Source organism: Leuresthes tenuis, unplaced genomic scaffold (assembly GCF_036924035.1).
Source record: "Leuresthes tenuis unplaced genomic scaffold, fLeuTen1.0.hap1 SCAF_125, whole genome shotgun sequence".
NCBI classification, from domain to species: Eukaryota; Metazoa; Chordata; class Actinopteri; order Atheriniformes; family Atherinopsidae; genus Leuresthes; species Leuresthes tenuis.
The window spans coordinates 98,468-116,802 of NW_027325479.1; the positions used below are offsets into that span (position 1 = coordinate 98,468).

The 18,335-nt window shown below is 41.4% G+C and overlaps 2 non-coding genes across 2 annotated transcripts; both read left to right on the top strand.

Moving 5' to 3' along the window:
- The first annotated feature begins 3,425 nt into the window (after positions 1-3,425).
- On the top strand, positions 3,426-3,539 carry LOC140287364 (U5 spliceosomal RNA). The gene has a single exon (XR_011911548.1). It is a non-coding gene; the product is annotated as a U5 spliceosomal RNA (small nuclear RNA).
- A 308-nt stretch (positions 3,540-3,847) lies between these two features.
- LOC140287367 (U2 spliceosomal RNA) lies at positions 3,848-4,031 on the top strand. Its single transcript, XR_011911551.1, has one exon. It is a non-coding gene; the product is annotated as a U2 spliceosomal RNA (small nuclear RNA).
- Positions 4,032-18,335: the final 14,304 nt, after the last annotated feature.

Genomic DNA, 18,335 nt, shown 5'->3' on the forward strand with positions numbered 1-18,335 from the left:
CCATTTTTTACAAACTATGGTTGGACATTCACACCTTCTTGCAGCTGAACACCTCCTCTCCCGCTTATGATGATGTGTGGTTTGATATTCGAAAATTTTCTTTCATGTTTTCTAGCAATTATTGATGGACATTCAGACCTTCTTGCAGCTGAACACCTCCGCTCCCGCTTTTGATGATTTATAGTCGGGCTTTCGAGCCTTTTCTTCCCCGGTTTTTACAAAATTATTGTTGGACATTCAGACCTTCTTGCAGCCGAAAACCTCCGGTCCCTCTTTTGATCATACAAACCAGGGTCGGACTTTCACACCTTTTAGTAGCCGAACAACTCCGCTCCCGCTATTGATTGTGTACAGTCGGGTATTTTCACCTTTTCTTACCCGCTTTTTACCAACTATGGTCAGACATTCACACCTTCTTACAGTGGAACACCTCCGCTCCCTCTTTTGATGGTGTATGTTCGGGCATTCGAACCTTTTCTTACCCGCTTTTTACAAACTATGGTCGGACATTAAAACCTTCTTGTAGCCGAACACATCCACTCCTGCTTTTGATGATGTATGGTTGAGCATTCGTACCTTTTCTTACCCATTTTGCAGTAATTATGGGTGGACATTCACACCTTTTTGCATTTTAACACCTCCTCTCCCGCTTATGATCATGTGCGGTTTGATATTCGAAAATTCTCTTCCATGTTTTCTAGCAATTATTGATGGACATTCAGACCGTCTTGCAGCTGAACACCTCCGCTCCAGCTGTTGATGGTGTATAGTCGGGCTTTCGAGCCTTTTCTTCCCCGATTTTTACAAATTATGGATGGACATTCAGACCTTGTTTCAGCCGAAAACCTCCGCTCCCTCTTTTGATCATACATTGTCGGGCATTCGCACCTTTTCTTACCCGCTTTTTACAAACCATGGTTGGACATTCACACCTTCTTACAGCGGAACACCTCCGCTCCCTCGTTTGATGGTGTATGTTCGGGCATTCGAACCTTTTCTTACCCGCTTTTTACAAACTATGGTCAGACATTCACACCTTCTTGCAGCCGAACACTTCCGCTCTACCTTTTAGTGTTCTATGGGGTATTGACACCTTTTTTTTCACCGCATTTTATAGATTATGGTTGTAAATTCTCACCCACTCTTATCCGAAGACCTCTCCTCCTGCTTTGGTTAATATATAGTCGGGCATTCGAACCTTTTCTTACCCGCTTTTTACAAATTATGGTCGAACATTCACACCTACTTGCAGCCGAACACCTCCGCTCCCACTTTTGATGGTGTATAGTCGGGCTTTCTAGCCTTTTCTTCCCCGGTTTTTACAAATTATGGTTGGACATTCAGACCTTGCAGCCGAAAACCTCCGCACCCTCTTTTGATCATACATTGTCAGGCATTCGCACCTACTTGCAGCCGAATACTTCCGCTCCACCTTTTAGTGATGTATGGTTGGCATTTGCACCTTTTCTTACCCTTTCTTACCCTACTGATTGCTTAAGATTAAGTTGTTTTTTCTCAAACTACAACATTTTTTTAATTGTTGAAACTTGATTTGAAGTGGATAAATAAGGAGGACAAACAGTTTTAAGTCAGGCTGATAGAAGGAATTAATTTTATAGCAAAATCTGTATTTCGTCATATGTCGAGAGATGCTTATTGCTGAAGAAGTTGTTTCTCATTCTACAAAGTACAACGTTGTTTATCGTTGAAACTTGATTAGACATGAATAAATATGAAGGACAAAGCAGTCTTAACTTGGTTAGAGTTAAGGAATTCGTTTTATAGGAGAATCCGAATTCGTGCATAACTCGTAAAATAGAGCTTATTTTCGGATTCCTGAAGAATGAGTCTGGTTCTTTCTCATAATACAAAGTTTGTTGTTTATTGTTGAAACTTCATCAGAAGTGAAGAAATAAATGAATGCCTATCAACAAATGTGCGATCTAAACTCTAGTGCTTCCTCTAAAATAATTTCCTTTCTCAATTCAGAAATGTGTGTGTCTAAGTCACAACACCCGTGACACCAAAACGGCTTTCTTTTCTCTCTTTTCTCTACACTCTGCACTGTGAGCACACACACCAAATCAGAAAGGCTTTTTTCTCTCTTTTCTACATTATGGACTGTGGGGACACAAAACCGCTCTCTCTTTTTTTTTTTTGATTGTGTGCCAGGGCGTTGTCTCACGTATTAGATTATGCTTACGATACGAATGGGTTTATCAGTCACATCAGAATCCATACATACTGATCCTCCCGTAATAAAATGGTCGGATCTTATCAAACACACTTTGTTTCTTGTGACAATCAAGTCAGCGAAACAGCGTATACACGTCAAGACACTGAATCAAGTTTGCCACAAGAACTCATAAGTTTGGCAGTATTGCTCTGCCGTCAGCAATCATACACCCATTTTATTTTCGTGAGACATGTGCAGGCACCTGTTCATCTACTGTTCTATCACTATGAATTAGTTTATCTATTATCAATAAGGATACTTCTACAACTACTATCAAAGTATGTCCAGACTTCTTATGTTGTCAGTTGCTATATATGAATAAGTGGGTAGCTACTGACAAGCATTAAGCATGTCACACAGCCCAAACATATAACATTTCAGGACACACCACACAGTTAACAACCACAGTGAAGTGTCAAAGCCCAAACATTCAACAGGACACTTACACAACACATTCAAATCAAACAGTCAGACAACATACAAGAACATATACCCCAGCCGGCATTGCTCCCTGCCTATTTTCGTACAGCACACTATGTGTGCGCACACCTTTCTTCACAAACTCTTCAACTTATACTCTTTTACCAAAGCTGCTACAGCTCGATTGGCCGAATACCCTTAGATCCTATTTCGGTGAATTTGACATCTGCCTTACATGTAACAGATTAGCGGTTTAGCAGTTTTAATTTAGTTTGAGTGAAGGAATTCATTTTATAGCAAAATCCGAAATCGTGAAGAACTCATGAAAGTAAGCTTATTCTCGGATTCCTGAAACTTTAGATTTTCTCTTTCTTTTACTGCAAAGTACATCGTTGTTTTTTTTTTTGTTTAAATTTTTCTAGACATGGTAAATATGAAGGACAAAGCAGTTTTAACATAGTTTGATTGAAGGAATTCATTTTATAGATAAAATCCCAAGAGTCTGCTGAGAAAAGAGAGTAAATGCGAAGTAGACTTTAACACGGCTCTGGGAGCGAGCCGAGTGCGGGCTAACCGGGAGAATTGCTTGAAAGAAACGCGACACCGAATTAGCGGTCAGAACAAAGCCTCAATACGGTGTTCCCGTGGTGTTTTTGTTGCTGCCTTGTCGATTGCACAGGGGCACGCGTTTCAACCAAGCAACGCTCACCATGGGGCAGGTGGCTATGGCAACTAGCCTGATGCCCTGCTCCCGCAGTGACGGATAATCGTACTCTGGTTTCTCTTCATAACATACAAGTCTTTCGCCTTTTACTAAAGACTTTCGTGGAGAGCAGCACTAATGAGTTGTTTCTATTTTTGGCAGGCTTTACCTTTGCGGGTGAAGCCCTTTCTGTCTGTGCAGAAGAAATCTTGTTACTGTGCAGAGTGACTTCTCTGAGTAGAGTCGCCTTACTTGTTGCGATTGTGCCGATGTTCGAAGCTGGAGTGCAAAGTTGTTGCTTGAATGGTGCTTGCTGGAGCATGCGGGAGTGCAAAGTTATACCATTTAAAAGGGATGAAGAGTGCTCAGTGCAGCGGGTGGGCGGAGGTGCAACGTGATACTCTGGCCACCTATGGCCATAAAAAGAACACTGCTACAAGTGCGCATTGTGCCAGCAAGGGCCCTCGGACCTGAAACAGTGGACCGTTATCGCTTCTCGGCCTTTTGGCTAAGATCAAGTGTAGTATCTGTTCTTATCAGTTTAATATGTCCTCTATACAAGGACTACATATTAAATCGATTTTTAAGAATAGGAGTTGAAAAAGAAGCTTGCTCCGTTCACTCCAAGCATCGACCCAGTACTGCAGTGCCGCTGGGGACGGTGCGCTCTTCTCTGCTCTTGTGAAAAAGCAAACAGCGGTGCAGGATGGAAGTTTCAGGGAGCCCAAGATGAAACTTTCTTTTAATCTGCTGAGAAAAGAGAGTGAATGCAAAGTAGACTTTAACACAGCTCTGGGAGCGAGCCGAGTGTGGGCTAACCGGGAGAATTGCTTGAAAGAAACGCGACACCGAATGAGTGGTCAGAACAAAGCCTCAATACGGTGTTCCCGTGGTGTTTGTGGCTGCCTTGTCTTTTGCACAGAGTAAAAGACAAGGCAGCCATCGAATAGGGCCCGATTGTTCCTACTTGGTCAGCCGAGGAGCAAGGGGGGGGGAGCAAGCGTCTCAACCAAGCAAATCTCACCAAGTAGGAACAATCGGGCCCTATTCGATGGCTGCAACACCTGAAAGAGATATTGATGCGAGACCCGATCAAAAGCTTTTTCAAAGTCTAAATTTAAGATGACAAGCCGGGTGTTTCTGTCTCTAGCGTAATCAATGATGTCTCGAATCAGTACGAGGCTGTCGGTGAGTTGTCTCTCTGAGATGGCACAAGCCTGGTCTGGGTGAATTACCTCCTCTAAAACAGAGGACATCCGTGTCGTTAAAACCTTGCTAAAAAGTTTACAGTCAAAGTTTAAAAGTGTGATGGGCCTCCAATTCTTTAGGTCAGTCTTATCATTTTTATCAGAACTGAAGAAATAAATGAATGCCTATCAACAAATGTGGGATCTAAACTCTAGTGCTTCCTCTAAAATAATTTCCTTTCTCAATTTAGAAATGTGTGTGTGTAAGTCACAACACCCGTGACACCAAAACGGCTTTCTTTTCTCTACACTCTGCACTATGAGCACACACACCAAATCAGAAAGGCTTTTTTCTCTCTTTTCTACATTATGGACTGTGGGGACACAAAACCGCTCTCTCTTTTTTTTTTTATCGTGTGCCAGGGCGTTGTCTCACGTATTAGATTGTGCTTACGATACGAATGGGTTTATCAGTCACATCAGAATCCATACATACTGATCCTCCCGTAATAAAATGGTCAGATCTTATCAAACACACTTTGTTTCTTGTGACAATCAAGTCAGCGAAACAGCGTATACACGTCAATACACTGAATCAAGTTTGCCACAAGAACTCATAAGTTTGGCAGTATTGCTCTGCCGTCAGCAATCATACATCCATTTTATTTTCGTGAGACATGTGCAGGCACCTGTTCATCTACTTTTCTATCACTATGAATTAGTTTATCTATTATCAATAAGGATACTTCTACAACTACTCTATCAAAGTATGTCCGGACTTCTTACGTTGTCAGTTGCTATATATGAATAAGTGGGTAGCTACTGACAAGCATTAAGCATGTCACACAGCCCAAACATATAACATTTCAGGACACACCACACAGTTAACAACCACAGTGAAGCGTGTCAAAGCCCAAACATGTAACATTCAACAGGACACTTACACAACACATTCAAATCAAACAGTCAGACAACATACAAGAACATATACCCCAGCCGGCATTGCTCCCTGCCTATTTTCCTACAGCTCACTATGTGTGCGCACACCTTTATTCACAAACTCTTCAACTTATACTCTTTTACCGAAGCTGCTACAGCTCGATTGGCCGAATACCGAATAATCCTAATTCGGTGAATTTGACATCTGCCTTACATGTAACAGATTAGCGGTTTAGCAGTTTTAATTTAGTTTGAGTGAAGGAATTCATTTTATAGCAAAATCCGAAATCGTGAAGAACTCATGAAAGTAAGCTTATTCTCGGATTCCTGAAACTTTAGATTTGCTATTTCTTTTACTGCAAAGTACAACGTTGGTTTTTTTGTTTAAATCTTTCAAGACATGGTAAATATGAAGGACAAAGCAGTTTTAACATAGTTTGAGTGAAGGAATTCATTTTATTGATAAAATCCCAAGAGTCTGCTGAGAAAAGAGAGTGAATGCGAAGTAGACTTTAACACTGTGCGAAACAAAGTGTGTTTGATAAGATCCGACCATTTTATTACGGGAGGATCAGTATGTATGGATTCTGACGTATGGATGTGACAAACCCATTCGTATCTTAAGCACAATCTAATACGTGAGACAACGCCCTGGCACACGATAAAAAAAAAAAGAGAGAGCGGTTTTGTGTCCCCACAGTCCATAATGTAGAAAAGAGAGAAAAAAGCCTTTCTGATTTGGTGTGTGTGCTCACAGTGCAGAGTGTAGAGAAAAGAAAGCCGTTTTGGTGTCACGGGTGTTGTGACTTACACACACACATTTCTAAATTGAGAAAGGAAATTATTTTAGAGGAAGCACTAGAGTTTAGATCCCACATTTGTTGATAGGCATTCATTTATTTCTTCACTTCTGATGAAGTTTCAACAATAAACAACAAACTTTGTATTATGAGAAAGAACCAGACTCATTCTTCAGGAATCCGAAAATAAGCTCTATTTTACGAGTTATGCACGAATTCGGATTCTCCTATAAAACGAATTCCTTAACTCTAACCAAGTTAAGACTGCTTTGTCCTTCATATTTATTCATGTCTAATCAAGTTTCAACGATAAACAACGTTGTACTTTGTAGAATGAGAAAGAACTTCTTAAGCAATAAGCATCTCTCGACATATGACGAAATACAGATTTTGCTATAAAATTAATTCCTTCTATCAGCCTGACTTAAAACTGTTTGTCCTCCTTATTTATCCACTTCAAATCAAGTTTCAACAATTAAAAAAATGTTGTAGTTTGAGAAAGAACAACTTAATCTTAAGCAATCAGTAGGGTAAGAAAGGGTAAGAAAAGGTGCTAATGCCAACCATACATCACTAAAAGGTGGAGCGGAAGTATTCGGCTGCAAGTAGGTGCGAATGCCTGACAATGTATGATCAAAAGAGGGAGCGGAGGTGTTCTGCTGTAAGAAGGTCTGAATGTCCAACCATAATTTGTAAAAACCGGGGAAGAAAAGGCTCGAAAGCCCGACTATACACCATCAAAAGCGGGAGCAGAGCTGTTCGACTGCAAGTAGGTGTGAAAGTCAGATTATAATTTGCAAAAAGATGATGAGAAAGGGTGAGAATGCCCGACTATACACCATCAAATGCGGGAGCGGAGTTGTTCGGCTGTGAGTAGGTGTGAATCTCCGACCATAATTGCTGAAAAATGTGTTAGAAAAGGTAAGAATGCCGGTCCATACATCATCAAAAGCGAGAGAGGTTGTGTTCGGCTGCAAGTAGGTGTGAATGTCCAGCCATAATTACTCACAAACGGGTAAGAAAAGGTAGTATTGCCAGACCATATATGATCAAAACAGGGAGCGGAGGTGGTTCAGCTGCAAGAAGGTTTGAATGTCCGACTAAAGTTCAAATATATTAACAAAAGCGGGAGGAGAGGTCTTCGGATGAGAGTGGTTGAAAATTAACAACCATAATGTATAAAATGCGGTGAAAAAAAGGTGTGATAGAACACTAAAAGGTGGAGCGAAAGTGTTGGGCTGCAAGAAGGTGTGAATGTCCGACTATATTTGGTGAAAAGCAGGTGAAGCAAGGTCTGAATGCCCAACCTTACATCATCAAAAGCGAGATCAGAGGTGTTTGGCTGCAAGAAGGCCATAGTTTGCCAAAAGCGGGTAAGGTGTGAATGTCCGACTAAATATCAACAAAATTTGGGGCGGAGGTCTTCGGATGCAAGTGGGTGTGAATGTCCGACTATATTTGGTGAAAAGCAGGTGAAGCAAGGTCTGAATGCCCAACCTTACATCATCAAAAGCGAGATCAGAGGTGTTTGGCTGCAAGAAGGCCATAGTTTGCCAAAAGCGGGTAAGGTGCGAATGTCCGACTAAATATCAACAAAATTTGGGGCGGAGGTCTTCGGATGCAGGTGGGTGTGAATATCCCACCATACAAGTATGGTGGAGAGGAAGCTGTGAATGGCCGACCATAGTAAAAGGCGAGTGAGAGAAGGTGCGAATGTCAAACCATACATAATCACAAACAGGGAGCGGAGGCGTTCTGCTGTAAGAAGGTCTGAATGTCCAACCATAATTTGTAAAACCCGGGGAAGAAAAGGCTCGAAAGCCCGACTATACACCATCAAAAGTGGGAGCGGAGGTGTTCAGCTGCAAGACGGTCTGAATGTCCATCAATAATTGCTAGAAAAAATGAAAGAAAATTTTCGAATATCAAACTGCATATGATCATAAGCAGGTGAGGAGGTGTTCAGCTGCAAGAAGGTGTGAATGTCTACCCATAATTACTGAAAAATGGGTAAGAAAAGGTGCGAATGCCTAACCATACATCATCAAAAGAGGGAGCGGAGGTGTTCCGCTGTAAGACGGTGTGAATGTCCGACCATAGATGGTAAAAAGCGGGTAAGAAAAGGTTAAATTACCCGACTGTACACAATCAAAAGAGGGAGCGGAGTTGTTCAGCTAAGAGAAGGTGTGAAAGTCCGACCTTGGTTTGTAAAAAGCGGGTAAGAAAAGGTTCGTATGCCCGAATATACACCATCAAAAGCGGAAGCGGAGGTGTTCGGCTGCAAGATATTGTGAACGTCTGACCAAAGTTTGTAAAAAGCAGTTAAGAAAAGGTTCGAATATCTAACCATACATAATCAAAAGCGGGAGCAGAGCTGTTCGACTGGAAGTAGGTGTGAATGTCAGATCATAATTTGCAAAAAGCTGATGAGAAAGGGTGAGAATGCCCGACTATACACCATCAAATGCGGTAGCGGAGTTGTTCGGCTGTGAGTAGGTGTGAATCTCCAACCATAATTGCTGAAAATGTGTTAGAGAAGGTAAAAATGCCGGTCCATACATAATCAAAATCGGGAGAGGTGGTGTTCAGCTGCAAGAAGGTCTAAATGTCCATCAATAATTGCTAGAAAACATGAAAGAAAATTTTCGAAAATCAAACCACACATGATCATAAGTGGGAGAGGAGGTGTTCAGCTGCAAGAAGGTGTGAATGTCCACCCATAATACCTGAAAAATGGGTAAAAAAAAGGTGCGAATGCCCAACCATACATCATCAAAAGCAGGAGTTCATGTGTTCGGCTACAAGAAGGTGTGAACGTCCAACCAAAGTTTGTAAAAAGCAGTTAAGAAAAGGTTCGAATATCCAACCATACATAATCAAAAGCGGGAGCAGAGCTGTTCGACTGCAAGTAGGTGTGAATGTCAGATCATAATTTGCAAAAAGCTGATGAGAAAGGGTGAGAATGCCCGACTATACACCATCAAATGCGGTAGCGGAGTTGTTCGGCTGTGAGTAGGTGTGAATCTCCAACCATAATTGCTGAAAAATGTGTTAGAAAAGGTAAAAATGCCGGTCCATACATAATCAAAATCGGGAGAGGTGGTGTTCAGCTGCAAGAAGGTCTAAATGTCCATCAATAATTGCTAGAAAACATGAAAGAAAATTTTCGAAAATCAAACCACACATGATCATAAGTGGGAGAGGAGGTGTTCAGCTGCAGGAAGGTGTGAATGTCCACCCATAATACCTGAAAAATGGGTAAAAAAAAGGTGCGAATGCCCAGCCATACATCATCAAAAGCAGGAGTTCATGTGTTCGGCTACAAGAAGGTGTGAACGTCCAACCAAAGTTTGTAAAAAGCAGTTAAGAAAAGGTTCGAATATCCAACCATACATAATCAAAAGCGGGAGCAGAGCTGTTCGACTGCAAGTAGGTGTGAATGTCAGATCATAATTTGCAAAAAGCTGATGAGAAAGGGTGAGAATGCCCGACTGTACACAATCAATAGCGGGAGCGGAGTTGTTCGGCTACAAGAAGGTGTGAAAGTCCGTCCATGGTTTGTAAAAACCGGGAAGAAAAGGCTCGAAAGCCCGTCTATACACCATCAAAAAGAAGGTTTGAATGTCCATCAATAATTGCTTTAAAACAAGAAAGTAAATTTTCGAATATCAAACCGTACATGATCATAGGAGAGGAGGTGTTCCGCTGTAAGACGGTGTGAATGTCCGACCATAGTTGGTAAAAAGCGGGTAAGAAAAGGTTAAAATACCCGACTGTACACAATCAATAGCGGTAGCGGAGTTGTTCGGCTACTAAAAGGTGTGAAAGTCCGACCCTGGTTTGTAAAAAGCGGGTAAGAAAAGGTTCGAATGCCCGAACATACATCATCAAAAGAGGGAGCGGAGGTGTTCCGCTGTAAGACGGTGTGAATGTCCGATCATAGTTGGTAAAAAGCGGGTAAGAAAAGGTTAAATTACCCGACTGTACACAATCAAAAGAGGGAGCGGAGTTGTTCAGCTAAGAGAAGGTGTGAAAGTCCGACCATGGTTTGTAAAAAGCGGGTAAGAAAAGGTTCGTATGCCCGAATATACACTATCAAAACCGGAAGCCTAGCTGTTCGGCTGCAAGATATTGTGAAGGTCCGACCAAAGTTTGTAAAAAGCAGTTAAGAAAAGGTTCGAATATCTAACCAAACATAATCAAAAGCGGGAGCAGAGCTGTTCGACTGCAAGTAGGTGTGAATGTCAGAGAATAATTTGCAAAAAGCTGATGAGAAAGGGTGAGAAATCCCGACTATACACCATCAAATGCGGTAGCGGAGTTGTTCGGCTGTGAGTAGGTGTGATTCTCCAACCATAATTGCTGAAAAATGTGTTAGAAAAGGTAAGAATGCCGGTCCATACATCATCAAAAGCGGGAGAGGTGGTGTTCGGCTGCAAGTAGGTGTGAATGTCCATTAATAATTGCTTTAAAACATGAAAGAAAATTTTCGAATATCAAACCTTACATGATCATTAGCGGGAGAGGAGGTGTTCAGCTGCAAGAAGATGTGAATATCCACCCATAATTACTGAAAAATGGGTAGGAAAAGATGCAAATTTCCAACCATAAATCATCAAAAGCAGGAGTGGAGTTGTTCAGCTACAAGAAGGTATGAAAGTCCAACCATGGTTTGTAAAAAGCGGGTAAGAGAAGGTTCGAATACCCGAATATATACCATCAAAAGCGGAAGCGGGGGTGTTCGGCTGCAAGAAGGTGTGAACGTCCGACCAAAGTTTGTAAAAAGCAGTTAAGAAAAGGTTTGAATATCCAACCGAACATAATCAAAAGCGGGAGCAGAGCTGTTCGACTGCAAGTAGGTGTGAATGTCAGATCATAATTGCTGAAAAATGTGATAGAAAAGACTAGAATTCCAGACAATACATCAACAAAAGCGGGAGTGGTGGTTTTTCGGCTGCAAGTAGGTGTGAATGTCCAGCCATAATTACTCACAAACGGGGGAAGAAAAGGTAGTATTTCCAGACCACACATGATCAAAACAGGGAATGGAGATGGTTCAGCTGCAAGGTGTGAATGTCTGACTAAAGTTTGTAAAAACCGTGTAAGACAAGGGGCGAATGACCGACAATGTATGATCAAAAGAGGGAGCGGAGGTTTTCGGCTGCAAGGTCTGAATGTCCAACCATAATTTGTAAAAATCGGGGAAGAAAAGGCTCGAAAGCCCGACTATACACCATCAAAAGCGGGAGCAGAGGTGTTCAGTTGCAAGAAGGTCTGAATGTCCGAAATAATTACTGAAAAATGGGTAAGAAAAGGTGCGAATGCCAAATCATACATCATCAAAAGCAGGAGCGGATGTGTTCGGCTACAAGAAGGTTTGAATGTCCGACCATACTAAGTAATAGGTGGGTAAGAAAAGGCTCGAATGCCCGACTATACACCATCAAAAGCGGAAGCGGAGGTGTTCGGCTGCAAGACGGTGTGAACGTCCGACCAAAGTTTGTAAAAAGCATTAAGAAAATGTTCGAATATCCAACCAAACATAATCAAAAGCGGGAGCAGAGCTGTTCGACTGCAAGTAGGTGTGAATATCAGATCATAATTTGCAAAAAGCTGATGAGAAAGGGTGAGAATGCCCGACTATACACTATCAAATGTGGGAGCGGAGGTGTTCGTCTGTGAGTAGGTGTGAATGTCCGACCATAATTGCTGAAAAATGTGTTAGAAAAGGTAAAAATGCCGGACCATATATCATCAAAAGCGGGAGAGGTTTTGTTCGGCTGCAAGAAGGTGTGAATGTCCAGCCATAATTACTCACAAACGGGTAAGAAAAGGTACTATTGCCAGACCATATATGATCAAAACAGGGAGCGGAGGTGGTTCAGCTGCAAGAAGGTTTGAATGTCCGACTAAAGTTTGTAAAAAGCGGGTAAGACAAGGTGTGAATGCCCGACAATGTATGATCAAAAGAGGAGCGGAGGTTTTCGGCTGCAAGAAGGTCTGAATGTCCACCCATAATTACTGAAAAATGGGTAAGAAAAGCTGCGAAAGCCCAACCGCACATGATCATAAGTGGATGAGAAGGTGTTCGACTGCAAGTAGGTGTGAATGTAAGATCATAATTTGTAAAAAGTGGGTAAGAAAAGGTAAGAATGCCCAACCATAAATTATCAAAAGCGGCAGCAGAGTTTCGGCTGGTATTTATCAATGTCTAGATAGATTTCAACAAAAAACAACGTTATACTTTGCAGTAAAAGAAAGTGCAAATCAAAAGTTTTAGGAATCCGAGAATAAGCTTATTTTCATGAGTTCTGCACGATTTCGGATTTTATGAATAAAATGAATTTCTTCACGCAAACTAAGTTAACACTGCTTTGTCCTTCATATGTACCCATTTCTACATATATTTCAAGCAAAAACTTCCTCATATTACCCTGAATGAGAAAGAGCCACACTTGTGATTAAGCCATACCTCCCTTTTGAGGAGTTCTGCATGATTTGGGATTTTATCTATAAAATCAATTCCTTCACTCAAACTATGTTTAAACGGCTTTTACCTTCATATTTATCAATGTCTCGATAGTTTTAAACAAAAAAACAACGTTGTACTTTGCAGTAAAAGAAAGAGCCAATCAAAAGTTTTAGGAATCCGAGAATAAGCTTATTTTCATGAGTTCTGCACGATTTCGGATTTTATGTATAAAATGAATTCATTCACTCAAACCAAGTTAAAACTGCTTTTTCATTCATATTTATCAATGTCTAGATCGACTTCAACAAAGAACAACATTGTATTTTGCAGTAGAAGAAAGAGCAAAACTGAAGGATCAGGAATCCGAGAATAAGCTTCTTTTCATACGTTCTGCATGATTTGGGATTTTATGTATAAAATGAATTCCTTCACTCAAACTAAGTTAACACTGCTTTGTCCTTCATATGTACCCATTTCTACATATATTTCAAGCATAAACTTCCTCATACTACCCTGAATGAGAAAGAACCACATTTGTGATTAAGCCATACGCCCCTTTTGAGGAGTTCTGCATGATTTGGGATTTTATCTATAAAATCAATTCCTTCACTCAAACTATGTTAAAACGGCTTTTACCTTCATATTTATCAATGTCTCGATAGATTTAAACAAAAAACAACGTTGTACTTTGCAATAAAAGAAAGAGCAAATCAAAAGTTTTAGGAATCCGAGAATAAGCTTATTTTCATGAGTTCTGCACGATTTCGGATTTTATGTATAAAATGAATTCATTCACTCAAACCAAGTTAAAACTGCTTTTTCCTTCATATTTATCAATGTCTAGATCGACTTCAACAAAGAACAACATTGTATTTTGCAGTAGAAGAAAGAGCAACACTGAAGGATCAGGAATCCGAGAATAAGCTTATTTTCTTATGGGCAAGTGGGAACTGCTTTGTCCTTCATATTTATCAATGTGTAGATGGATTTCAACTTCTTCTACTGCAAAGTCCAATGTTTTTCTTTGTTGAAGTCGATCTAGACATTGATGAATATGGAAGGACAAAGCAGTTTTAACTTGGTTTGAGCAAAGCAATTCATTTTATAGCAAAATCCGAAATCGTGCAGAACTCATGAAAGCAGGCTTATACTCGGATTCCTTAAACTTTAGATTTGCTCTTTCTTTTACTGCAAAGTACAACGTTGTTTTTTTGTTTAAATATTTCTAGACATGGTAAATATGAAGGACAAATCAGTTTTAACATAGTTTGAGTGAAGTAATGCATTTTATAAGCAAAATCCCAAATCATGCAGAACTCACGAAAAGCTTTTTCTCGCTTTTCACTGCTTTTTACAGACTTTGGTCGGACGTTCAAATCTTCTTGCATCCGAAAACCTCCGCTTCCGCTTTTGATGATGTATATTCGGGCATTCGAACCTTTTTTTACCCGCTTTTTACAAACCATTGTCGGACTTTCACACCTTCTTGCAGCCGAACACCACCTCTCCCGCTTTTGATGATGTATGGTCCAGTATTCTTACCTTTTCTAACACATTTTTCAGCAATTATGGTCGGACATTCACACCTACTCACAGCTGGACACCTCCGCTCCCGCTTTTGATGATGTATAGTCGGGCTTTCGAGCCTTTTCTTACCCGGTTTTTACAAATTATGGTTGGACATTCAGACCTTGCAGCCGAACACCTCCGCTCTCTCTTTTGATCATACATTGTTGGGCATTCGCACCTTGTCTTACCCGCTTTTTACAAACTATAGTCAGACATTCACACCTTGCAGCTGAACCTCCGCTCCCTGTTTTGATCATGTATGGTCTGGCAATACTACCTTTTCTTCCCCCGTTTGTGAGTAATTATGGCCGGACATTCACACCTACTTGCAGTCGAACAGCTCTGCTCCCGCTTTTGATTATGTTTGGTTGGATATTCGAACCTTTTCTTACCCGCTATTTACAAACTATGGTAGGACATTCAAACCTTCGTGTATCCGAAAACCTCCGCTCTCTCTTTTGATCATACATTGTCGGACATTCGCACCTTTTCTTACCCGCTTTTTAAAAACCATGGTCGGACTGTCACACCTTCTTGTAGCCGAAAAAATCCGCTCCCGCTATTGATTGTGTACAGCCGGGTATTTTAACCTTTTCTTAACCGCTTTTTACCAAGTATGGTCGGACATTCACACCTTCGTACAGCGGAACACCTCCGCTCCCTCTTTTGATGGTGTATGTTCGGGCATTCAAACCTTTTCTTACCCGCTTTTTCCAAACTATGGTCGGCTATTCACAGCTTCCTCTCCACCATACTTGTATGGTGGGATATTCACACCCACTTGCATCCGAAAACCTCTTCAAACCTTCTTGCAGCTGAACCACTGCGGTCCCTGTTTTGATCATATATGGTCTGGCAATACTACCTTTTCTTACCCGTTTGTGAGTAATTATGGCTGGACATTCACACCTACTTGCAGCCGAACACAACCTCTCTCGATTTTGATGATGTATGGACCGGCATTTTTACCTTTTCTAACATATTTTTCAGCAATTATGGTCGGAGATTCACACCTACTCACAGCCGAACAACTCCGCTCCCGCATTTGATGATGTATAGTCGGGCATTCTCACCCTTTCTCATCAGCTTTTTGCAAATTATGATCTGACATTCACACCTACTTGCAGTCGAACAGCTCTGCTCCCGCTTTTGATTATGTTTGGTTGGATATTCGAACCTTTTCTTAACTTCTTTTTACATATTTTGGTTGGACGTTCACACCTTCTTGTAGCCGAACACTTCCACTCCTGCTTTTGATGATGTATGGTTGGGCATTCACACCTTTTTTTTGCCCATTTTTCAGGAATTATGGGTGGACATTCACACCTTGCAGCTGAACACCTCCTATCCCACTTATGATCATGTGCGGTTTGATTTTCGAAAAGTTTCTTTCATGTTTTCTAGCAATTATTGATGGACATGTAGACCTTCTTGCAGCTGAACACCTCCACTCCCGCTTTTGATCATACATTGTCAGGCATTCGCACCTTGTCTTACCCACTTTTTACAAACTTTAGTCGAACAGTCACACCTTTTTGCAGCCGAACACCACCTCTACCGCTTTTGATGATGTATGGTCCAGCATTCTTACCTTTTCTAACACATTCTTCAGCAATTATGGTCGGACATTCACACCTACTCAGAGCCGAACACCTCCGCTCCCGCATTTGATGGTCTATAGTCGGGCATTCTACAGCGGAAAAGACTCATTCTTATGTTTGGTTAGATATTCGAACCTTTTCTTAACTGCTTTTTACAAACTTTGGTCGGACGTTCACAATATCTTGCAGCCGAACACCTCCGCTTCCGCTTTTGATGGTGTATATTCGGGCATACGAACCTTTTCTTACCCGCTTTTTACAAACCAAGGTCGGACTTTCACACCTCTTAGCTGAACAACTCCGCTCCCTCTTTTGATTGTGTACAGTCGGGTAATTTAACCTTTTCTTACCCGCTTTTTACCAACTATTGTTGGACATTCACACCGTCTTACAGCGGAACACCTCCGCTCCCTCTTTTGATGGTGTATGTTCGGGCATTCGAACCTTTTCTTACCCGCATTTTACGAACTATGGTCGGACATTCAAACCTTCTTTTAGCCGAACACATCCACTCCTGCTTTTGATGATGTATGGTTGAGCATTCGCACCTTTTCTTACCCATTTTTTACAAACTATGGTCGGACATTCACACCTTCTTGCAGCTGAACACCTCCTCTCCCGCTTATGATGATGTGTGGTTTGATATTCGAAAATTTTCTTTCATGTTTTCTAGCAATTATTGATGGACATTCAGACCTTCTTGCAGCTGAACACCTCCGCTCCCGCTTTTGATGATTTATAGTCGGGCTTTCGAGCCTTTTCTTCCCCGGTTTTTACAAAATTATTGTTGGACATTCAGACCTTCTTGCAGCCGAAAACCTCCGCTCCCTCTTTTGATCATACATTGTCGGGCATTCGCACCTTCTCTTACCCGCTTTTTACAAACCAGGGTCGGACTTTCACACCTTTTAGTAGCCGAACAACTCCGCTCCTGCTATTGATTGTGTACAGTCGGGTATTTTCACCTTTTCTTACCCGCTTTTTACCAACTATGGTCAGACATTCACACCTTCTTACAGTGGAACACCTCCGCTCCCTCTTTTGATGGTGTATGTTCGGGCATTCAAACCTTTTCTTACCCGCTTTTTACAAACTATGGTCGGACATTAAAACCTTCTTGTAGCCGAACACATCCACTCCTGCTTTTGATGATGTATGGTTGGGCATTCGTACCTTTTCTTACCCATTTTGCAGTAATTATGGGTGGACATTCACACCTTTTTGCATTTTAACACCTCCTCTCCCGCTTATGATCATGTGCGGTTTGATATTCGAAAATTCTCTTCCATGTTTTCTAGCAATTATTGATGGACATTCAGACCTTCTTGCAGCTGAACACCTCCGCTCCAGCTGTTGATGGTGTATAGTCGGGCTTTCGAGCCTTTTCTTCCCCGATTTTTACAAATTATGGATGGACATTCAGACCTTCTTTCAGCCGAAAACCTCCGCTCCCTCTTTTGATCATACATTGTCGGGAATTCGCACCTTTTCTTACCCGCTTTTTACAATTCATGGTCGGACTTTCACACCTTTTAGTAGCGGAACAACTCTGCTCCCGCTATTGATTGTGTACAATAGGGTATTTTAACCTTTTCTTACCTGCTTTTTGCCAATTATGGTTGGACATTCACACCTTCTTACAGCGGAACACCTCCGCTCCCTCCTTTGATGGTGTATGTTTGGGCATTCGAACCTTTTCTTACCCGCTTTTTACAAACTATGGTCAGACATTCTAACCTTCTTGTAGCCGAACACATCCACTCCTGCTTTTGATGATGGGTATTCAAACCTACTTGTTGCCCGCTTTTCATTAATTATGGGTGGACATACACACCTTGTCGCAGCCAAACACCTCTGCTCCCTGTTAGGATCATGTATGGTTGGGCATTCATACCTTTTCTTACCCATTTTGCAGTAATTATGGGTGGACATTCACACCTTCTTGCATTTGAACACCTCCTCTGCCGCTTATGATCATGTGCGGTTTGATATTCGAAAATTCTCTTCCATGTTTTCTAGCAATTATTGATGGACATTCAGACCTTCTTGCAGCTGAACACCTCCACTCCAGCTGTTGATGGTGTATAGTCGGGCTTTCGAGCCTTTTCTTCCCAGATTTTTACAAAATATGGATGGACATTCAGACCTTGTTTCAGCCGAAAACCTCCGCTCCCTCTTTTGATCATACATTGTCGGGCATTTGCACCTTTTCTTACCCGCTTTTTACAAACCATGGTCGGACTTTCACACCTTTTAGTAGCGGAACAACTCTGCTCCCGCTATTGATTGTGTACAATCGGGTATTTTAACCTTTTCTTACCTGCTTTTTACAAACTATGGTCAGACATTCACACCTTCTTGCAGCCGAACACTTCCGCTCTACCTTTTAGGTATGTATGGTTGGCATT